We start from the raw sequence: 8,342 nt of genomic DNA, 5'->3' as shown, positions 1-8,342 counted from the left end.
CACCTATGCCTGGAGCATACCATCTTTGCCTGAGTTCAAATCCAGTCTCAGACACTTACTAGCTTTGTGACCCTAAGCAAAGCACTTGTTCTCCATCTGCATCACTTTCCTGAACTGTTAAATGGGGGTCATAATAGCACCTACTTCAGAGGGTGATTGTGAAAATCAAATTAGGCCACATTTGTGAAGTGCTCAGAACAATGTCTAGCATAGATTAGGTGCCGCATGATTGTTCCCTTCCTTTGTTCCTTTTCTCTTTATCTATATTATTGATGAAAATGTTTAAGAATGTCATATTATTGAAAGGTAAAAGCTTTGCCAGCTCTCCTTTCTTAGCAAAAGAAAGACCAAATCAATCCGGTAATTATGAATTGAAACTACACTTCTGGACATGCGTGAAAGCATTAAAAGTAAATCCCTCAGAAGCTAAAGGAATCTGGCTTTTAATACATAGAAATAATAGTAAAATATTTCTAATGATGCAAATAAATATTTTTCAGTTGGACATTTCATTAAAAATATATTAATATCTTTTGCAAACATGCACAGGGTGGAAAATATAACAGCTTTAACATAAAAGTTTCCCCTACTTCCTAGGAAATGAGATGATTCTCAATATGCTAAATAACCCTGATCAATTTTTAAAATTCTCTGAAATTTCATATAAAGCCCAGCTGTTTACTGTCATTAAGCTCTTCCTTGAACCATAAAAATGGAACAAACAGATGTAGTAGGAATGTAACACGAGTCAAATATTTTACATGAAAATGTCCAAATAATGTAGATGCAGTGACAAAATAATTACAAGTACCTACAGCAACAGAATTTGAACAGGTGTTTATGTTTATTCACATATGTGACCCCATAGTCATTAAATAGATTTGCTTTCCTTTATTTCCCTGCTGATTATCAGTTTAGGTACTGAAGATACAGATATACCTTTGAGGCACAAGTGAGTCCCCATAGAATTGGGGACTCAGAATAAAATCCTGGACTAGCTCAGGAGAGAGGTCACATGACTCAGGCTTCTAGGTGGACACTTGAATCAAGTTTTCTGAGATGATAAAAAGCTACTTAACTCCATTTAGCTTGTTTCCGTTTCTGCCATCACTGAATTCTTTTTATATCACTGTACTGTAGAAACATTGTGATAGAGCTCTGTTTAACTTGATCAGATTCTAAAAGTTACACATTGAGCTCCAGAGAGCAAATTTCTTGACTCAGTTTCTGGGAGATTTGTTGTCAAGCTGGAAATATCCACAAAGTATTTCTAAATACTTGAATTATGTTCATTTCAGAAGAAAAAATGGGAAAAAATATAACATTTGTGATATGGGTGTTCAACCACGAAAGTACCCTTTAGACCCCAAAACTTTAACACAAGTATGGCTCAGTCAATATATAAGATCCAAAAAGGTTTTGTCAAGTGAATGAATGACTGCCACTGTGATCATGCTGTAATATCATTATTTCTCAGGATTTTGTTGTAGCTTTCCTAGTACCTCCAACTATTTACAACCCAATGCAATAGACAATGCCTAGCATCATGTGAAAAGCAGGGTAACACAAAAACAGACCTGGAAGGAAACAGCTTAGGTAAACAAATTCCCAAAGCTATACTCCTTTGCCATAGAGAGGCCTTTTCTGGCTCCTTTGTTCTCTCCTTCAAAAAATAAAAAAGAGAACTTCAAAATTAGTTTAAGGAATTACCTAACACCAGCATAGAAGGTGTGGCTAACTGTGATTTTCTAAATAGCCTAGAGAAGACTTTTGACGGATGATTTCTTGGGGGCAGTGAACCACTGTTTATTTCCTGACTCAAAGATTTTCATTCCAGTTTCCCCATTTCATTAGCAGTGACTTTATTTATAAGAAATTCAAAATATGGGTGTAGGAGATATGGATATGCCTTCCCTCAATCAGTGAACAAGGATATATTAAGCATTATGTCCTGGGTGACAAAGAATGAAAAAAAAAACCTGCCATTTTCTTATAGTATCTTGAATTTAATAAAGAGCTACAACATATAAATTAGATAGATAGGTCAAGAGATACATAGAATAACAGATAGAGGGAGAAATACATGAATGGATGGATAAGAGAATAGATGGAAAAACATATGAGTATATCAATAAATTGATGATAGATACACAGAGATAGATACATAGATGGATGGATGGATGGATGGATAATATAAATGAATGAATGGATGGGTGAATGAATGCATGAATAAAAGAAATATTTACCAAATATAGGGCTAAAGGATGGACTTGTATTTTCACTGGTATAGGGAATTCTAGCATAAGGAAAATTCCCCTACAAATACAGTTTAATGCCTCCTACAATTAGAAGTCTTAGCAACTATTTAGGTTACTGAAATGTTCCATTTGTTGTCCAGAAAATCACAATGATTATGTTTCAGATCCAGGACAAATTAATTTGTATAAGCAAAATATACAGAAATTGAATAAAAGGTACATTTCTTGGGGTAAAGAGGAGCAATATAAGCTTGAGGGGGGGGGGGGTGTTGGTCAAGAAAGGCTTATGTAAATAACCAGAGCAGAATTTTGAAGGAAACAAAGGATTTTAATCAGCAAAAAGGAAGTGGGAGTGCTTTAGAGGTATGAGGAAGACATAAGGCAAAATGAGTAGATGGAGAGTTATAGTAAAGAAAAACATGAAAACAAATTTGGCTGACTTATACTGTACAGGAAGAGAAGTAACTCATAATTAGGTCAGAAAGTCAGGTAAGACAAGATTAGGAAGCATTTAGAAAGATAAAAGTAGAGACGCTCTATTATCTCCATCTTTAATTCTTAGTCATATATAGTACTGGAGAGGTGGTATCCTTGTCACTGAGGTCCAGAGAACAAAAGGAAACTTTCTGAATCTCATTCATAGGCAAATATGGTTAAAAAAAAGTGTGCTGAAGACAGAAGCAAAGTCCTATGACAAAGGAGCCATACAAAAGTATGGCTTAATTTTGTAAGAACAGTTTCAAGACACATGGAAAGCAGCAAGAGAAGAAAATGGCAATTATCTAGTACTTCAAGGTTTACAAAATGTTTTATATACTATCTCATTTGACCCTCCCAATAATCCTGTGAAGAAAATGCTATTATTATCTGAATTTAACAAAGGGGGAAACTGAGATTGGGGAAAGTGCCCACTTATCCAGGCAGACTTATCCAGGGTAATACAACTAGCATGAATCTTCTTGACTTCAAGCCTAGTGCTCTAGCCATTATAATGTCTAGCTAAGGGCAATGGCAACAGCATCAGAATAATTGCATTTTATTTTGATTTCTTCAATTGTGTGAAAATGGAGGATGGAAAGATGATGAGGCTGCTCTTTGGGTAAATAGGGCAATGCTGGCCAAAAGGAAAAATAGGCAGCAAATTTTGAATTTGACTCTTCTGTTTTCTTTGATAATCTTTACATAGGAAAGGACAGCAAAACCTGCTGATAAGGAATGGATACTAGGAGGAAAGTCTGAGGAAACCACAGCAGATGGTAGGAAAAGCCAGACTGTAGCAATACCTTCTTTGGTACCTTGGTCAGCACCACAGGTAAAAAGAGTGTGAAAGAGATTAGCAGGTGTCTTCAATGTATTTAAGCCATGTGGTCCATAGGAATTACATTCTCAAAATAATGAAGAACTGACAGATGTGATTGCTGAGCCCCTGTCAGTGATATTTGAAAGAGTATGGATACTACAAGAGTTACTGTAGGAGTGGGGAAGTGCAAGTGTGATTAAAAGTCAACAAGTCCCCAAGAATTTATCAAGGGTCTACTCTATGCCAGGTACTTTGCTAGCAATCAAAAGCAATTATTAGGTCTATGAGTCTGCCTCTTGGGAGTGGGAAGGGGAACTATTAACAATGTGATTAAAGAGATTTCTGGAAAACATATGGAAAAGGAAGTGGTGATTACAAAAGCCAGTATGATATCAGAAAGACAAAGTCAAATATATGACCAAGTCATATATAGACATACATACATAAACATACTGTTTATATATATATGTATAACATGTTTATACACACTTTCCTAGGAAATATATATTTGTATGTGTGTATATGTGCATGTGTGCATATATACACAAACATACACATATATTACACTACACACATTTCTTTCATATGTGTGTATGTCTACCTCTGTCATCGATATCCATGTTGTATGGACATACACAAGATGTATGTGTATGTTATATAAATGTGTGTGATGCACACATATTTTGTACATATGTGAGTTCCATTTTTACGGCTGAGGGAGAACCTTAGTCATAGTAAACAGCTAGGTTATTTCTATCTGTATTTGTATCTTGTATGTGCATGTACAAGATGTGTATTTGCATGCCCATGAACATATGCATATATACGTAGATGTGTAAGCATAAATTGATAGAGACAGAGAGAAATAAAGATTAGTAAATATATTTGTTTTAACCCAAAATAGAAAAAATGAATTCCATGAAGTCAGACACTCTGATTTTCCTTTTTTTTTTTTTTTTGGCAGGGATGGGGTGGCGTCCTCTTTGCATAGCACCTGGCACCTGATAAGTCTTTGATGAATGCTTAATAAGTAACTGAAATCTCCATTACAGTATGCCATGTCTGTGATTGGGTTAAAGATAGAGATGACATGCTAGCCAAAGTTGCAGATGAGTAAATGTTGCCAGATAAGAACTCAAATAGATTTGACAGGCTGGGTCAAAGATGACCACAATGACATCACTATACAGTGATACACTATACTGCAATATACAGTGTGTCTAACTGGTACTGATCAAAACAATATAAGCTTGGGAGTTTCTACCACATATTGAGCACAAATAGTCTATATGACCATTTGGGATCGAGATGTCTCTAAATGTATGTACCTCATTTTTTCTTTTGACCTACTGAAATTCTGCTTTCCACAGAAAGCATAGTTCCTCCTTTGATTCCAAAATTTTTCAGAGAAACTTTGAAAGTTTCTTTGAATTGCTTGTATGAGTGATTGCCTTTTGTGCATTTTCTATAAAGTAGTCTTTTAGACAAATGCATGTTTAGCATTTGAACAAGGTAGCCAGTCCATCAGAGTTGTGCTTACTGTAGTAGAGTGTGAATCCTTAACAATTCAGATCAATAAATGACCTCAGTGTCTGGTACTTTCTCTTGCCAGCTGATCTGCAGAATCTTCCTAAAACAATTCAAATGGAAGCAATTAAATTTCCTGGCATGGTGCTGGTAGACTGTCCAGGTTTCCCAATCATACAACAATGAGGTCAGCACAATGGCCCTGTAGACCTTCCTTCAGTTTGGTAGACAGCCTAATACCTCTTCTTTCCCACACTTTCCTTCAGAGCCTCCAAAATGCTGAGCTACCAGTAACAATGTGTACATCAAGGTCATCATCTGATTCCTGTGAAGCTTACTGACAAGGAAATATGTTGTCCTACGACAATCACACAGAGGTCTCTCTCTCAGTTATTGTTAGCAAGATTCTTACTTAATTGGTGGTGGTCTCTCTCTGTCTCTGTCTGTCTCTGTCTGTCTCTGTCTCTGTCTCCAACTCTCTGTCTCTCTCCCTCTCTCTGTCTCTGTCTGTCTCTCTGTTTCTCTCTGTCTCCCTCTCTCTGTCTCTCTTTCATCTCTGTCTGTCTGTCTGTCTCTCAGGTGGTCTTCCACCAGACAGCCAATATGGCTTCAGAAAAGATTGAGGCAGGGCAACTAGGTGGCACAGTGAATAGAGTCCTGGTCCTGGATTCAGGAGGACCTGAGTTCAAATCCAGCCTCAGACATTTAACACTTCCTAGCTATGTGACCTTGGGCAAGTCACTTAACCCCAAATGCCCTGCCCTCCCTCCCTCCAAAAAGCAAAAAAAAAAAGAAACAGTTGAAGCATGGTCAACATGGTATTTGCTGTCTGACAACTCCAGGAGAAATGCCAGAAGCAGAACAGAGGCTTGTAAACGTGTTCATAAATCTAACTAAGTCCTTTGATACTGTCAGTCATGAGGGCCTCTGGAAGATTATGGCAAATTTTAGTCACCTGGAATAATCCTTCAGTATTGTATGCCAGTTTCATGATGGCATGCTTGCACAGGGTCTGGATAGTGGCAGATTCTCTCACACTTTCCCAGTCACCAACAGAGTGAAGCACAGCTGTGTCCTTGTTGCCATGTTTTTTCACATGATGTCAACAATGTTGTTGTATGCCTTCAAGAAGAACAGAAATGGCATCAGGTTCAACCACTGCATTGACAATAAAGTACTGAAGTTGCAAAGGTTACGAGCCAAAACTGAAGTGGAGGGAGATTTTGGCGCATAACTTTTTGTTTGCAGATGACTGTGTGCACAATCCAGCCTCTGAGGCCGAGATGCAGCAGAGTATGGATAGATTCTCTACTACTCATTCTAATTTGGACCTAGCAATTAACACCAAGAACACAGAGGTTCTCCACCATCTAGCACTGCACCTCCATATGTGGAATCGTTGGTTACAGCAAATGAATAAATTGTAAAAGCTGTGGATAATTTCACTTACCTTGGCAGTATACTTTCCAGGGATGTTCATGTGCATGATGAATTTGACACATGCATTGGAGTAAATGCACTAAAATTCATTAGTAGAGGGAGTTTCTTCATCTAGAAGGTCCTTTTGACTGTGAAATCAAACACAGGTCTGGTCCTTATCTCTAAATCTAAAATTCTAAAGAGATTAAAAAATCAACTTTGGTGGGGGGAAGGGAGAAGGGAAACCTGTGTGTCTAGGTGACAATTTATGTAAAGAAAATAACTGAGAGATTTAGAATATTTCAAGGCCACTAGGCCCCAAGAATGAGATTTAGCACAAAGAAAGCCTATGCTTTCGCAGGCTGCATTCTGAGACTTTGGATTCAAATAGATTAATAGTATTCTGCCCCATTTTAATGACATCCGAAATATTATCTTCTCTTCTGTGAACCACAGTTTAGGAAGGACTTTGCAAGCAGTACAACTTCCAAAGGTCATGCTGAGGAGTCTTAAATAATCTATGGCAGATGAGGACTGGTTCAAAAGAATGGGGGTATTTAATTTAAAGAAGGGAAGACTTAGGAGGGACACAATATTTGTCTTCAAATATTTAAAGCCTTTTCAGTAGAAAAAGGGATATAATTAGGAATATTGAATGGAAGGTACAAAGAGAAAAATCTTTCCTTTATGTAAGAAAGAACTTTCTAACCATCAGAGCTATCCAACAGTGAAATGTAATTCCTTAGGATATTGGAAAGTTTGAGCTTCTTAAAAGAAATACATCATAAATGAGTGGAAATGCACAAATACAAATTGATGGGTTTGTATTCATTCTTTAAAAATCATTTTGCTTAAACTCATTTCACCATTGGAATAACTTTTGGTAATAGTCATAACATGGTGAAGTTAGATCAGAACGGAACTCAGAGGGCATTGAGTCCAATCACCTCATTTTACAAATGACGAAACTGAGGTCCAGGAGGCCCAATGTCTTATATAAGCTAATACAGAGTGTAAACATCAGAAATACCATTTGAGCAAAGTTCTTACTTTGATATCGTTTCGGATATTGCTGAGGACACTGATATAGACCCTAACCCCATCATGCAATATTAAGACAGTTCTGTTTTTTTGTTTTTGTAAAATGCTACAGTAACTGTTACCTCACATCTTATGGGAAGTTAGTCAGCTGACTTAGGCATTCTTTTCAGGTCCCAATTTTAATCTAAGGTCTTTGTGTCTTATGTGTGAGATTTATTTTTCCTCTTATTAGGTCCTGAGTATTTCATCAGGTAGTTGTACAATTGATGGTTGACTGAACTATATCATACTCTCATTATGCTTTACTATAAGGTCATTTTTTTTTATTTTGAAGGCTTGTATAGAAATTAGATAATTTTTTTTTCTTTTTTCTTTTTAACCATTCTCCGCAGTATATACTGAAACTTTTTCATTTCTAATTGTGGAAGCCAAGGTGTTTCCAAAAACAAAAATGGTAAAAAATATAATACATACACATCTATTCTACAGGTATGTATATGTATACATATATACATGTGCATGTATGTATGCACACTGAACACACATATGTATACTCACTAACATATATTATCAGTTCTTTTTTTTTTTAAGCAATCGGGGTTAAGTAACTTGCTCAAGGTTACACGGCCAGTTATTATTTCTGGGTGTGGTGCTGAGTATCTGAGCCCGGATTTGATCCAGGTCATCCCGACACTGGAGCCGGTGCTCTTACTCACTGAGCCACCTGGCCGCCTCTATATATATTATCAGTTCTAAGAAGATCACTAATGCAAAACAGCCATTTCTTTGGAACTGAT

Source organism: Petaurus breviceps, unplaced genomic scaffold (assembly GCF_028583685.1).
Source record: "Petaurus breviceps papuanus isolate PSGF00001 unplaced genomic scaffold, PetGlider_PUasm1.0 174, whole genome shotgun sequence".
Classification (NCBI taxonomy): domain Eukaryota; kingdom Metazoa; phylum Chordata; class Mammalia; order Diprotodontia; family Petauridae; genus Petaurus; species Petaurus breviceps.
The sequence above is the reverse complement of the archived record's forward strand: the minus strand, read 5'-3'. Positions refer to the sequence as shown.